Source organism: Hemitrygon akajei, chromosome 6 (assembly GCF_048418815.1).
Source record: "Hemitrygon akajei chromosome 6, sHemAka1.3, whole genome shotgun sequence".
Taxonomy (NCBI): Eukaryota; Metazoa; Chordata; class Chondrichthyes; order Myliobatiformes; family Dasyatidae; genus Hemitrygon; species Hemitrygon akajei.
Genome location: NC_133129.1, coordinates 61,323,370 through 61,337,909, shown reverse-complemented (window position 1 = coordinate 61,337,909; position 14,540 = coordinate 61,323,370). Strand labels below are relative to the sequence as shown.

The 14,540-nt window shown below is 38.2% G+C and overlaps 1 protein-coding gene across 9 annotated transcripts in view; it reads left to right on the top strand.

Annotated features, from left to right (window-relative positions):
* The window catches only part of LOC140729085 (nuclear factor 1 B-type-like), a 289,370-nt gene that overhangs the window by 248,691 nt on the left and 26,139 nt on the right, over window positions 1-14,540 (top strand). The window lies entirely within an intron of this gene.

Sequence of the window (14,540 nt, the reverse complement as noted above, 5' to 3'; positions counted from 1 at the left end):
CCATCTGCCTGAAACTCTTATCTCAGTTGTCCTGTAGCAATGAGGAGAGACTTAGGGTTTCCAGATAGAGAGGATAGGCAAATAAGGCCATGTATATCCTGGCACTTCGCCAATAGTAAAGAAATCTTTTGTGGAGCAAACCATGCATTGAGCTAAGTCAAGGTCAGTTTATGACCCAGGTGACATAGTGAATTTTATAGAAAGGAGCAAAAGATGAGACATTATAAATTTGTGGAATATTGACTCAAGACAAGCACTGAATAACTGTATGTTTGAAACAGTGAAACAAGTGGGCTATTTCCAAATATAGAGGCACTTAACAATTGTGCAAAACCAAATACTTACTGCAACTTCACAAAAACAAAATTAAGTCATCATAGAGCAAAGATGACATTTAATGATGTTGAAATTGAACAGATGCAGGGCAGCAAAGAGGGATACTGCAGTCTTAAAAGTTATAATACTGATTTTTTTTGAAGAGAAATTACTACTTTTTGTTAAGCGTGTGAAAAGTTAGACCCCAGCCAATAAATTAGGGATGCGTTTGAAAAAATGTACAGTGACATAACATTGTGCACCACACTATTGGCTCTCACATTTTTCTCTTTTATTAAGAATCATGTTTTTTCAAATTAATATTTAAAGTACAATTAAAAATTCAACTTTTTGAAAATTTAGAACAGCCTTCTTTGATTATGTATTGCTTAGATTAATCACAGGGCAAATTATGCTTATTTTATTTATTGAGTGAAAATGTATGTACAATGTTTTACAAAGACAGTAATATATTTAGGAATTTTAAAGGCATATTCCATCTACCCTGATGAGGTCGTTTACCACTGTGCACTAGATTTGTTTGTTTCTGTTTGCAGGTGTAATGACTGTCTTTAAGAACTGTGCATTACAGCATGGTTCAGTGAGTCATGTAATGGGGCAGTGTTGTTTAAAGTAAGCCATACGTGTGGGACTTTGTTAGGAGTATTTGTGTATTCTAGATCAGATTTAAGTTTCTTCTAATTCATGGAAAAACGTATGATTTGGCAGTGCGCCCAATCTGTCATTTAATTGTCGTATTGTAGGAAGTTCCTTAGCCTTTCTTGCATTGTTGTTAGTCTTAAGGATTTCTGAATTTCAAGTAACTGTTGGTTTTATAGATATTGGGTGATGGGAAACATAGTCAAATGATAAAAAATAAGAATGAACATCAGTACTCAAAAGGTTAATCCTTTTGCTTGCAGCATCAATACCCTCATTTCTTTTCCTCTTCTTGAAAAAACTAAACGTTTCTTTTTGACTATCCTAGCAAATACATGGGTCAACACTTCCTGCCATAAGTTTATGTTACTGCAGTAACTTGCATTAAACTTACAGTGAAGCAGCTGTTTCAGTCTATACCCTGGAAGAGGATGTTTAACTTGATAATTGTATGTGAAAGGCTCAAAAGATTGATTTGTGTTCTTAAATCAAAGTCTTTGGGAGAAAAATACAGTCCAAATGATCTATTACACCTGATCTTATTTTCGCCAGTGCTGTAATTTAGATTTATCGAACATTTTCAGAAACTTTTAATTTGATAGACAGTGCAACAAAAAAACATGTTAATTTTTTGCAAGAGGAAGAACAGATTGATTGCTTTAACAAAAACTAAACTTACAGCCAAGAAGCCTCACTGTACTTAGAAAATACGCTATATGATTAATGCAGCAGAATCCATTAAATTTTCATAGATCTAAATATAATTTTGTAGTTACTCCTCTCAGGAACTTTTGATCCAAGAAAGCCAGATAAGCATATGAATGCATGCGGATTAATAATCCATTAAGAAGCCATTAGATAATCTAATTTAAACTATAATCCATAAATTGGCTGGAGTTCGTACTTCAGGTGTCCTTGTGGAAAAGAAGTTTGTAGTTGAGGAGTTGATACATGAAGATGATTATTTGTTTCACTCTAATCATGGTCACGTCGCAAGCTGTCTCGTAACCAAGGGAAACGAGACATGATGTAATTCCAGATTGAACTTGAACTACAGGGACTTAAAAAAAGGGGAACAATAGACCATAGCAATCAATAACGTCTATTTTCCACATGATTATGTTTGGTACTTCAAGTTAACCTTTATGGAAATGGTGAGTGTAAATGCTAAAGTGTCGAAAGATGATCCATAGACAAAATACTAAAGCATTTGAAACAACTTTGCATTAGCATTTTCCAGAAAATCCCAAGATTTGGAGTGGATTAGAAAGTTTGCACTCTGCAGTAAACTGGTTCACTGCTCTGTGGGCTCTTTGTTCTCTTCGGTAGGACAAACTTAATCTTTAGTTTCCTGTCAGATGACTTTGGCAGAGGCTGTGTGGGGGAAAGGAGGAGCATGTAACATCATTCAAAATACAACACCAACATAGCCCGACACAGTGTGAGGACTGGTTACTAACTTTGATTTGGAAATGAATTATAGAAGAAACTATCGATGGCAGAGTCTAGCAGTACAACATTTAAATACTGATTTCCCTCCATGCTAATGTTGTAGAAACTGCCACCTTGAAAATGCTGCAAATATAGTCTTTAGGGAAAATAATTTAGAGCTGTCCCATCTGGAATTTGCACATTGCCCCCACCACAGAGTACTCTTTTCTTAAACAATTTGCTGAGAATTCAGCAAAGAATATAACAAGGAAAATGAGTACTACAAAGTATCACAAAAATTTATTAACATAATCTTCAGTTTCCTTTTATAAACCAAGTACCGTACAGAAATAATATTGAAACAAAATAAACACTTAAGAAAACTCTACGTGCATAAATAATTAACTTAAATTTGAGAGTTAGTAGAAAGGAAATATTCATTTACAACAGATACTTTAGCTGCTGTCAAGATCATAAAACCATTGAAGAGTGAACATTTTTTTTAAGTTCAGAAATTAGTACTTTTCTGTTCTGTTAGCATCACCTTTGAATTGTAAACAGAGGAGGCTTTACAGTGGATTATAGGGTTCTGTTCTAACACCTTTGATAAATTAGCTTATTTTGGTATTTGGTCCCTCTTTTGTCAGGTTTTTTTTCTATGTGGCTTTGATCAATATCATGAATGATTCCAATGTTGAGATCTTTAAAATTAGCCAAATAGTTAAGTTCCGGGCTATCCAATAAGTGACATTTTACACCTTTTATAAATGAGAAATGATATGTTTTGCTTTTCTCTTTGCTGGGGAATCGATAAAAGTTGTCAAGTTTCTCATAAAGTGCTGCAGGCCTTTCAGCCTTTTTTCTGATGTGACATGAAATTCTCCCCACTATCTGAGTTCAGTCCTGAGTAAATAAGTTACACTGAAGTTTTATATTTCTGATTATATAACTTCAGAGAATGCTCATTGAATGTTGCTGACTAATACTTCCAGGTAAAGACACTGTTAATTCCTTCTGACTACACCCCAGTGCTCACAGTGCTTCATCATAAAGCTTAAACTATATTTAAAAGAAAGGCAGTATTTTTCCAAACATCCTGTTGTTGTCTGAACTCTCTGAGAGTTGGTACCAGTCAGGTGTGATGGTCATGTGAAATCGGTGGTGTCAGCATTGGTAGAGGAAAGGTACCATAGGTGGAAGTTGCCCATTCTGTCTTTTGTAATCAGCTTTATTTCTGAATATTTAGACACCTTAGGGTGTGGTGATTGAAAGGTCTGTTGGAAAATATTTGAAGGAATGTTGCTAAACTAGCCAAGCAACCAGTTATATACCTCAAACAATAGTCATGGCTTCTAACAGTGCAAGCAAGGTGTATAATTTCCTTCAGAAGTGGAGAATGCAATGTAGTTATGCAATTATTAGATGGCATGAGAGGTTAAAGAGTTTCCTATGGAGCTGTTTACAAATTAACTGCATCCATAATTGAAACCAGCATAGAAACCAACATGTAGGAAGTTAATATAGGACAGATCAGAAGTCTGGACCAGATGATGATTTTTGGTGCAATGAAAAACATGGATATAGAGAACACCAACACCTGCACATTCCACTCCAGGTGAAGAACCTCTCTGAATTGGAAAGCAGCACTGTTCCTCTGCTCAACGGCCTTGTGGGAGTACTTACACCAATGCAACTGTACTGATTGTAAATGGCATCTCACCACTCTCACCTTGTGCATTGGATTTGAACAGTAAGCTCTGTCCATCACAACTTTGCCACATCCCAGAATACGAACGCATAAAGTCAAGAGCAAAAGATGTGTTACATTATACCACTTCTGGATCAATACCTTATTTAAATTAGAGTGAATCAAATCAGCAAGATACTGTAAACTTAGTTAGATAAACTGTAACACGTTGGTGCTTTGGGCACAACCTCTTTTGCGGGATGTGAGCTGTCTCAATATGCTGGTCAAAGACACTTCTGAGAATTGCTGATTTCTGGTTATTGACTTTATAGTTACTATTTGGAGGTTTGGGTGAACCAGATTGTGATGAACTGCCCTCCTGTAAGCAGTCCCATCAGGGAAGGAACACTGTGTTCTGTATTTTACCTCGTGGTTCATTGTTAAAATTGCAAGATATAAACAGGGTAAGCTGGATTAGTGTAAATGAGAAAGATGTAAGACTAGATATACTGATAAACTACAGATGGGGCAGCACGGTAGGATCATGGTTAGCACAAAGCTTTACAGTACCAGCGACCAGGATTCAATTCCCGTTGCTACTAGTAAGGAGTTTTTATGTTCTCCCTGGAACTGTGCGGGTTTCCTCCAGGTGCTCTGGTCTCCTCTCTCATTCCAAAGACGGACTGGTTGTAAGTTAATTGGCTATTGTAAATTGTCCTGCGATTAGGCTAGGAATCATTCGGGTGCTTGCTGGGTGGCACAGCTCAAAGGGGGCCGGACGGGCCAATCCCTTGCTGAAAATACAATCTACAAATAAGTCAACAAGAAATATTAAAGAAGAACTAAATAAGTGAAAGGAAGAAGAGTAGCACAGTGAGCTTAGTCCTTTTGATGAATAGATACTGACAAATAAGGAAAGAGTGAAAGCACTAAATAAATATTTTGCGTCCGGCTTCAATATGGAAGACATCAAAAATAGTAGGAATAAAGAGGCAAATAAAAGGAGGAACCTCAAACAATCTTTATCTTCAGAGGAGAAAGTATAATGGAAACCATTGGGTCCACAAACTGTAAGATCCACTGGAGCTGGGGACCTGTACACCAAGATTCTAAATTAACTAACTGCAGAGACAGTGGATGCATAAATCAAAGTTTTACAGAATCTCTAAGACACTAGAAAGGTCCCAGAGGATTAGAAACCTGCAAATGCAATAGCCCTATTCAAGAAAGAAGAAAGAAAAAGCTTTGATCGCTTTACATCTGTCTTTGGAAAAGTGCTGGAGTTCATTATTAAGGAAGTAGTGAGCACTTAAAAAATTATAATGCAGTTCGGCTGACTCAGCTTGGCTTTATGAAATGGAATTTATATTTGACATATCTGTTAGAGTCTTTGAGGATGTAATGTGCAAGGGGAATAATGGAGAAAGGGTGGATGTAGTGAAACACCATTTATTAAAGTACCACATAAGATAAAATTCAGTAAAGAACAACTTATCAAGTGACAGGAAAAAGTGAGTTGAGATAACTGGATCATTCCAAATTACTAAAATGCAACATGTAGGATCTGTAAGGACCAGTGTTGGGATCTCAACTATTTGCAATTTATATTATTGACTTCAATGAAGAATACCATTTATTAATTTGCAATAGTAGATTCTAAAGCTTCATATTTTAAAGCTACTCATCTTTTTACCCTAGTAACTAAAGTTATATGCAGGATTACATGAGATCTATTGCATTTTCCAATCTGATAAAGACTTTGTTTACTATATATCCCTTAAATATCCACAGACAGCTTTTTCTATGTTTTGCAGACATATATTTTTCAGTACAAGGCTGAAAATAAATATTTAGAGTGGCCTTAGAAAGTAACTTGGCATATCCTGAGGATCCTTCACTTCTGCCTTAACTAGAGGAACAACAAGAGCCCTTCACCACCGCTCTCTTCCATCTCACAGCAGACAGCTAATCCTTTGACTTCACTCATATTCTCTATATAAAAGATGTAGTTATGGAAAGCTTTATACATCCCAGTTGTGGTCACCTTTATATGGCATACATGGAAAGTCATTGTTCTAGTTCTACATGGGTATCCTCCTTACTATATCATTCACAGCACATTGGTGACTGTATAGATCAGGTTTCTTGTTCCCACACCCTGGAACGTGTCTGCACCTTTCTTTGCATGTTTCATCCTAACTTCATGTTCCTACATGCACCTCTGGCTCCATGCCAGAGGTTGGTCGGTGGCCATTATCAAACCCAGTCCCATTAACTCTCACAGCTACCGCTTGATTCTGTCTGCTTTCTTCTGTCCGCTTTCTTCACAAACTCAATGCAACTTCCTCTGTATCCATCGTACCTGATCTGCAGAGGCCACATTCACACTCTCTTGCTTAAATGAGGATTCCTGCCTCTGTGGTCAACTGTGGCTCCCATGACTGAGCTTGACATGTTTCCCTCAGTTCTGCTGTTAGTTCCGCAAAAAAACATAATGATGTTGTCTTTGTCAGTATCAGAATCTGGTTTAATATCATTGGCATTTGTTGTTGCTTTGTGGCAGACCAGTACATTGCAATACATAATCATAAAAATCTATAAATTACAATAAGAAGTATTAGAGTATTTAAGAAATGAGTAAGTGGTGCAAAAAGAGAAGGAAAATAAAATAGTGAGGTACTTCATGGATTCATTGTCCATTCAGAAATCAGATGGCAGCAGGAAAGAAGCTGTTCCTGACACTTCAGACTCCTGTACCTCCTCCATGATGTCCTGTCTGATGAAGCTTCTTAATGATGGATGTCACTTTCTTGAGGCATCACCTTTTGAATGTGTCTTTGATGCTAGGGAGGCTAGTGCCCATGGTGAAGCTGGCTGAGTTTACAACTTCCTGCAGTTTTTTTTTATCCAGTGCAGTGGCCCGTCCATACTAGACATAGACGCAACCAGTTAGAATGTTCTCCATCATATATCTTTAAAAATTTGAAGTGTCTTTGGTGACATACCAGGACTCCTCAAACTCGTAATGAAATATAATCACTGTCAAAGGGGGAAGATGCCAAAATAAGAAGGTAGGGGAGTGGAAGGAATTAATGCTAGGAGGTGATGGGAGGGGCAGGGTTGTGAAGTAAGAAGCTGGAAGGTGATTGGTGGAAAAGGTAAAGAAATGGAGAAGGAATCTGATAGGACGGGAGAGTGGACCATGGGACAAAGGGAAGGAGGAGAGGAACCTGGGAGAGGTGATAGACAGATGAGGAGAAGAAGTAAGGAATAGAAAAAGAGGGAAGGGAGAGGGGAAAAGATTACCAGAAGTTGGTGAAATTGATGTTCCTGCCATTAGGGTACAGGCTAGCTAACTGGAATATGGGGTGTTGCTCCTCCAACCGGAGAGTGGCCTCATTATGTCAGAAGTGGAAGCCGTAGTCCAAGATGTCAGATCGAGAATGGGGAAATGAATTAAGATAGTTGGCCACTGGGAAATCATGCTTTCTGCAGATGGAGCAGAGGTGTTCGGCAAGTGGTCCTCAATCTACATCGGGAGTCACCGATGTAGAGGAGGCCGCATCGGGAGCACTGGATCCAGTAAATGACCACAACAGATATATAGGTGAAGGATTGCCCCACCTGGAAGGCCTTTTAGGGCTCTGAATAGAAGTGAAGGAAGAGATGATGGGCAGGTGTTTCACTTCTGCCATTTGCAGGGGTAAGTACATTTGTCTTCGGCTACCACCCCATGAGCCTCTATATCCAATACATCATTCTCTGCTTATCAGGGCCTTCTCTAAAGAGATTTCTTTGAGAAATATTTGTAAATATAAAACAGTTTCCAACAAACAATCTGCTGAAGGAACTCAGTGGGTCGAGCAGCATCTGTGGAAAGACAAGAATTGGTGACATTTTGCGTTGAAAAGCTGCATCAGGACTGAGAGTGGAGAGGCAATATGACCAGTATAAAGAGGCAGAGGAGCAGGAGACTAATAAATTAGGAGTCTAAGGTGAATGTTCATGTGGGGGAGGAAAGAGAATGCAGAATGTTAAGAAGTTCGAAGGACCAGAGAGATTGCTTCAGGCACTATGAGAGTGCCCCTACCACCAAGCAACAGGGGATTGTCAAGGTGGAATCAAGTGGAGTTGAGAAAGTACTGGGAGAAAGGAGATAATGAAACGGGGCTGTGAGTGTGTGGAAAAAAAGTTCACTAGATCAAATTATACACAAGAAGTTGGTGGTTACGGACATGAGGTAAATAATGAATATACATCTTGAGTTATGGGGTGATTTCTATGAAGCATTCTTTGCTGTGTGGAACATGCATCTCCGGATAATACTCAGCACACAGGAAGAGGTGGTACACCAGAATAAAGGGTATCTGAAATGGATACATCAGGAATGTCACATGTGAGTGCACAGTTCAAGAACAATCAAAGGACTAAAAGATTAACTGAACTTATTTACTTTTGCAAGAAGAAATGCAAATTAATCTACAGACTGTCCAATAAAAACGTTGCAAAATGTTTTTGCCCTCAGCAACACCCTGCTTCAATCTTTAATCACTCCTAACATTTCCTCCAAAGGAATCAAAAAAGCTGTGAAAAAGAGATTAAAACAGAAAATACATAAAGTAGGTGAGGCAGCAACTCTGCCGAGGGAAGCAGAGTTCATTTTCAGGTCAATGATATTTCATCCCCTTACAATGGCAATCTTAGCACCTCCTATTATCCTACTGTATCCCAAATATACCTTCTCTAACTTAAGCATTTACTTACACTTCTTTCAATTCATTATCCAGTAATCACTGCCTATGATGGTGTCTGTGAACATGGGAGGCAATTCACAGATTTGCTGAACAGTCCTCAAGTCTGTCCCAAGACTTTTGATTACCTTGAATTTTGATCTATTCATTCACCATTTTTCAGCTATCTGGAGTCAATACTAAACTGAACAATTTCTGATCTCATCCAATATCCCAACTGTTTTGGATGAAGCTGTCAATATTACTTCTTTGGTATCTTTTTAAACCTCCTCAGGACAAATACTTTTTGAGATTACTTGTCCTGATTTGCCCAATTGATCTCTTTTCCATTTTTTCCCTCCGACTTTCAAAGCTATCCTTTTTATTCATTATTCTACTTCTGCAACTGGCATTTCTCCACCACCTCATCAAAGTTCATTATACTCTGTTGCTTCTCCAGCTCATCAAAGCTATAATGAAAAGAGGTGAACATGAAATGTGATTCTGTTGGTGTTCAGCCAATTTCTGTTTCATAATATTTGACACCAAAAATATGTTGCTTCTGAGTGAAGAATGAATGCCAAATTTGTGGAAGTATTATGGTGGTACACCAGTCAATGTAGAATGGGACAACACCAAAATTTTACTTCATGGCACCATGATCTTTTCATTGCCCTGAGCATCTCTTTTTATCAGAGAATGCTGTTACTTCCAGGATTAAAGCAAAGGTCTTGGCAGGATTTCATGGACATCCTGGTGGAAACCTGTGGCCTTGGCTAGCACCAGGAATATCTTCGCTGACTATCTTATGTTGAGAATTGATTTCTGCATCTGCAGATTTTTCATATAATACTCCATTTACCATTCCAAATGATGAGTGCTCATGATTTTCCAGTACATATTTTCATTAGTGAAAGCAGAAGAAACTGCCTCCTTATGTTGCACCTGTAATTATACCATTTTCATCAGTTGCATAAGTAGTTGATGAGTTGCCTGGCTGTTATAAGTGTGAAACATATTGTTAATTTAGCATTGTAGAAGAGGGAGTATGCAAAATTTGCTGAGTCCAATTCATTGCTTTGTCCATGGTAGCCCTAACAGAGAATATGTGGAGATACTGCCCTTGTGCTGAAAGAGGAATTAATGTACATGTAACAGTGATATATGACCTACATTCCTAGAAGATGAAGTATAGTCGTATATTTAGTGGCTGTTAGTCATGCATTTTGCCAGCAATATTTTGAAAGGTTTACCTCCACTGAATTTAATTTCTGTAGTACAACATAATAGAATCCAGAAATAACACACTGTAGTCATATTCCTTCAAGCAGCCAATCTGAAGTAAATTCATCAGTAAATTATCTTGTTTGATGCAGAATACAGGTAGAGGTGTCCAGGTGATACTCTTTTCAGGGGAACATCTGGGATTTGTATTTATAAATCTGCCTCTTATTTTATAAAAGTATAATGTTGAACCATTACTGACCAAACACTATAGATCTGAGTAGAGATTCGAGGTTACTTTTCTGCCTTTTATTTATTTTCTTTAGCAATACAGTGGTCATAGGCTTTCTGGCCCTTTGAACCACACCAGCCAGCAACCTCTGACAACCCTGATTTAACGCTAGTCCAATCATAGGATAATTTACAATGACCAGTTAACTTACCCAGAATGTTTTTGGACTTTGGGAGGAAACTGAAGCATCTGGGAAAACACGAGCATTCCATGGGAAGGATGTACAGAGTCCTTATAGAGGACATGGGAATTGAACTCCAAACTCCAATTGTAATAACAGCTGGCTAACTGCTTTGCTACCCCGATGCCCCATAGGGTTATTCAGAGGGGTCTGTCACCACATCATGGTTAACTAGAAGCAAAGGTCCTGCAGCAGAATGACCATCACTGTTTTGTATATGTGGCTGTGGCTAGCATCCCAGTTGCTTTATTGCTTGGGGCTACAGAGGGAGCTTCGAGTGTAGCTGCCAAAAATAATTAATTCTGGTTGTGTTCGTTGGCAGTAGAGACCAGATTTTCCACCTTTCACTCTTGAATTCCTCACATTTTATTCTGAAAGGACACTCCAGCTGTCAGTCTTGTTGTGTCCAGATCCTGGGTTTCCTTATTCCATGTCCAATTCTGAATGGTTGTCCAGTTTTTGTTCCTGCACTCCTCTGTTCAAAGCTACATTAGCAAGGAACATGTATTCCAAAATGAAACTTAGCATGTACAACTGTTTGGTTCCTTTAATATGCATTTCAGACTCTAAATAAAGATGAGACTTATTGGCCTTAATTGAAGAAAAAAATATTTTCACCATCTCAAATCGGTGTATATTGCATATGGTTTTGTCTCTCAGGATTTTTTTCTTGAAGGTAAAAGGGTATAAAGATAATTTTTGTAGCATTCTTTCTTACAATACCTTTCATTTGCTTAGAGCAGCAAAAAGTCTCATGAAATTGAAAATAATACAAGACCAAAAACAAAAAAAACTTGCAATAGATAGGTGGAGCATGAAAAACATCTTATCTGAAGGCATCAAAAATTGGTACGGCAACTGCTCTGCCCAATTACAGAGAGCTATGTGAACAGGCCAGTCCATCATTCAAACTAGCTTGCATGGACCCATCTACACATCGTCAGGAAAGCAGTCAACATAATCGAGGACCCCTCCCAGTCCAGTCATTCTCTCTTTCCCTTCCACTTGTCAGGAAGAAAGCTTGAGAATAGAAAACAATCAGGCTCAAGTGCAGCTTCTACTCTGCTGTTAATCAGGAACTTGAGCGGACCTCTTATCCATGAAATGATGAATTCCTGATGTCCCAATCTACCTCAATGTCACCATAGCACATCATTTGTCTAACTGCAAAGTATTTGTTTGAAACTCTAACACTATGTTCTGTATTCTGTTTTCATAATTATGTATGGAATGATTTGTCTGAGAGGCATGGAAAACAAAATCTTTTCATTGCATCACAGTACTTGTGACAACACTAAACCAAAACCAATACCAATATACAACAGTTTCAAAGGTTCTTTATAGAAAATAGGGAGAACAGAAAAGCCAGTTGTACTTAACAAACTGTGCTCCTGAGATTGATAACTGATGTTGCTTTAACCCTGCTCATTAGATAAAGCAGCAACATCAAAGTGAATTACTTTTCAAAACAACGTGCTTGAAAGGCTAGTTGAACTTCCTCAGTTGATTCAGCTTTGGCCAGTTGAAACCATCCAAAATCAATGATAGGATAGAGCATCTGCCAAACAAAATATCCACAGCACAACCCCAAAAGATCATTCTGCACCTTCCAGTTTTCAGACGGCACTATTACATGTGACACATCAGGAGTAAGTGGAAACACACCAAGAACGTGCATGTCAATTTTATGATATTAAATTGGAGGTGTGAAGAAGAAAATATTAAACTAGTCAGCAAATTAACTTACTTTGTAGACTATCTTAGAGACTTTAATTTTTTGTGTTTACTTCTGGCAGCATACTAATGTACCTATACATTGACACTGTAAGTTGAATATGGCCAGGAAGCTGGTAAACTTCATATGTGAGGCATTAAGTCTTGCCATTGCCATTGCCTGCAACACAGTCTAAAGGGTGGTGAATGAAAAACATCATTCCTTTTTGATTGTTTTGTCTTTTATTCCATGAGTACTTCTTGAATTAATTGCAATTTATTGTATTTTAATTTATTTTGGCATAACATGTAACAGTGTAATTAAAGCTAAAGGTAATGACGTGGTAGCGTGATGAATTGCTGTATCAGATTGATCTAGACAGATATTTAATAGCATGTTCTCCAGATTATTCAGGCTGTTAGTGGAAGCACTGAAGGTGATTAAGTGCCTGCTAAGTGTGCATAAGAAGACTTGCATCTTTTAAAATATTTCAGAGATATCATTTGCCTTTCCAGTTGCTGTGTGAGATGTATGTTAAGTTTACCTATATAAGAAAACTCTTATCTCTCTAAGTGCTACTGATTGCTGCTTTCCCTCCAGAGAGATACATCTACCCAAATTATATTTCATCAGCTACCAACCTAGCCATCACCTAATAACATAAATGGTAAATAATAGAGGCCTCTGTCCTGCTTCCTCTCTTGCCTATTAGTAATACCCTAGTTATCTGAGAACCACTGAATTAGTCCTTATCTCCATCTTCTGTTTCTTAACCAAATATTTATATTAGGGACCAACCACGTGAGCATGTATTTTCAGTTAAAAACTCCAGGAAAGTGCAGGCTTACTTTATCCACTGATTGCCACTATCCTGAAAATCTAAGACTCTCTTACATAAAGCTCTCATGGCCCCAATTTGGAAGAATGCTAACAGGTTCCGAGCAGTTCCAAGCAAAAGTGTATAAGTGCTTTCAAGCTTATGATTCCTGTATCTACATGTGCCAATGCAGAAGTTCAAAACTATTCAGAAACTTTTCCTGACTGCACTCCCAACAATTGGGATCTACTGGAACAAATTATTCCATGTTGGATCTGGATAGATCTGTTCTTTTGGAGGATATGGGTTAAATGCAGGCAAATGAGATTAAGTTGGTGGGCACCCAGTTCAAACATGGAACACCACCACTTTCTGGTTCCCCTCCAGGCTCTACACCAGCCCTACTTGGAAATGTATTCAAAGGCCTCCATTTCTACTGGGCTAATTCCTAGAACTGCTAACTCAACAGCTCTTCAGGGTGCCATGGTAGTGTAGCACTGAAAGCAACACTTCTGCACCTCAAGCTATTCTACAGATCAGAGTTCCATCCTGCCGCCAGTCTCTGCGCGTCCTTCTGGTCGAATGTGTGGGTTTTCTCCAGGTGCTCCAGATTCCTCCCACAGTCGTACCGGTTAATTGTCATTTTAAATTTCCCATGATTAGGTTAGGGTTAATCAGGTTTGTAGGGGGTTGCAGAGGCGGTGTGGCTCTAAGGGCCAGAAGCGCCTTCTCCGTGCTGTTTTGCTAAAGTAAAATAAAATAAAATATTCACCAGATGCTTCAAGTAAACAGCTTACTGTGGATCATCAAGGGCACTTATGGACGGGCAATCAATACTGACCTTATCGTCAACATTCAGATTCTGAAAGTGAATACACAAAAAAAAACGGATTTGTATCTTTTCCCAATGATCAAAATGCAATAGCTTCATCTGGAGTTCTCTATTTCCTTTTTCCCATCTTTTCTTGAACAGGAATGTAACATTTTCCATCTTCCAGCCTAATCCTGAATGTTAGTAGGTACAAAAGGTCTATGCATCCACACATTTCTCAATCGGATGTCCACAATATAGTCCATCAAGCAAGGCAGACTGCAAGAGACTAAATCACTCTCTCTTTCTTATTGCAATCTTTTGAAACAGCCTACAAGTTACTTTTGTATTTCTTATAACTTTCATTCTCACTCCGTTTAATACCTCCTTGTTGTTGATTTTCATTGGCTTTTGCCGATTTACTTATCCAAAGAGCAGATTTTCATTGTTTGTCCTGAATCACCTATGTACCTCTTATAGAAATCTCAACAATTGTAGACAATCACTTGGCTTCTAAATAGGAAGTTAATTCATGACTCCAAACTGATGGTTAATAACAATAAAATCTATCCCCATGAATTGTATGAAACTGGATCACTTAGAAGAGGGAAACTTCTTCCTTGGAAACATTGTGGGAATACTTTCAGCAGAAGCACTGCAGCAGTTTAAGACAGTGGA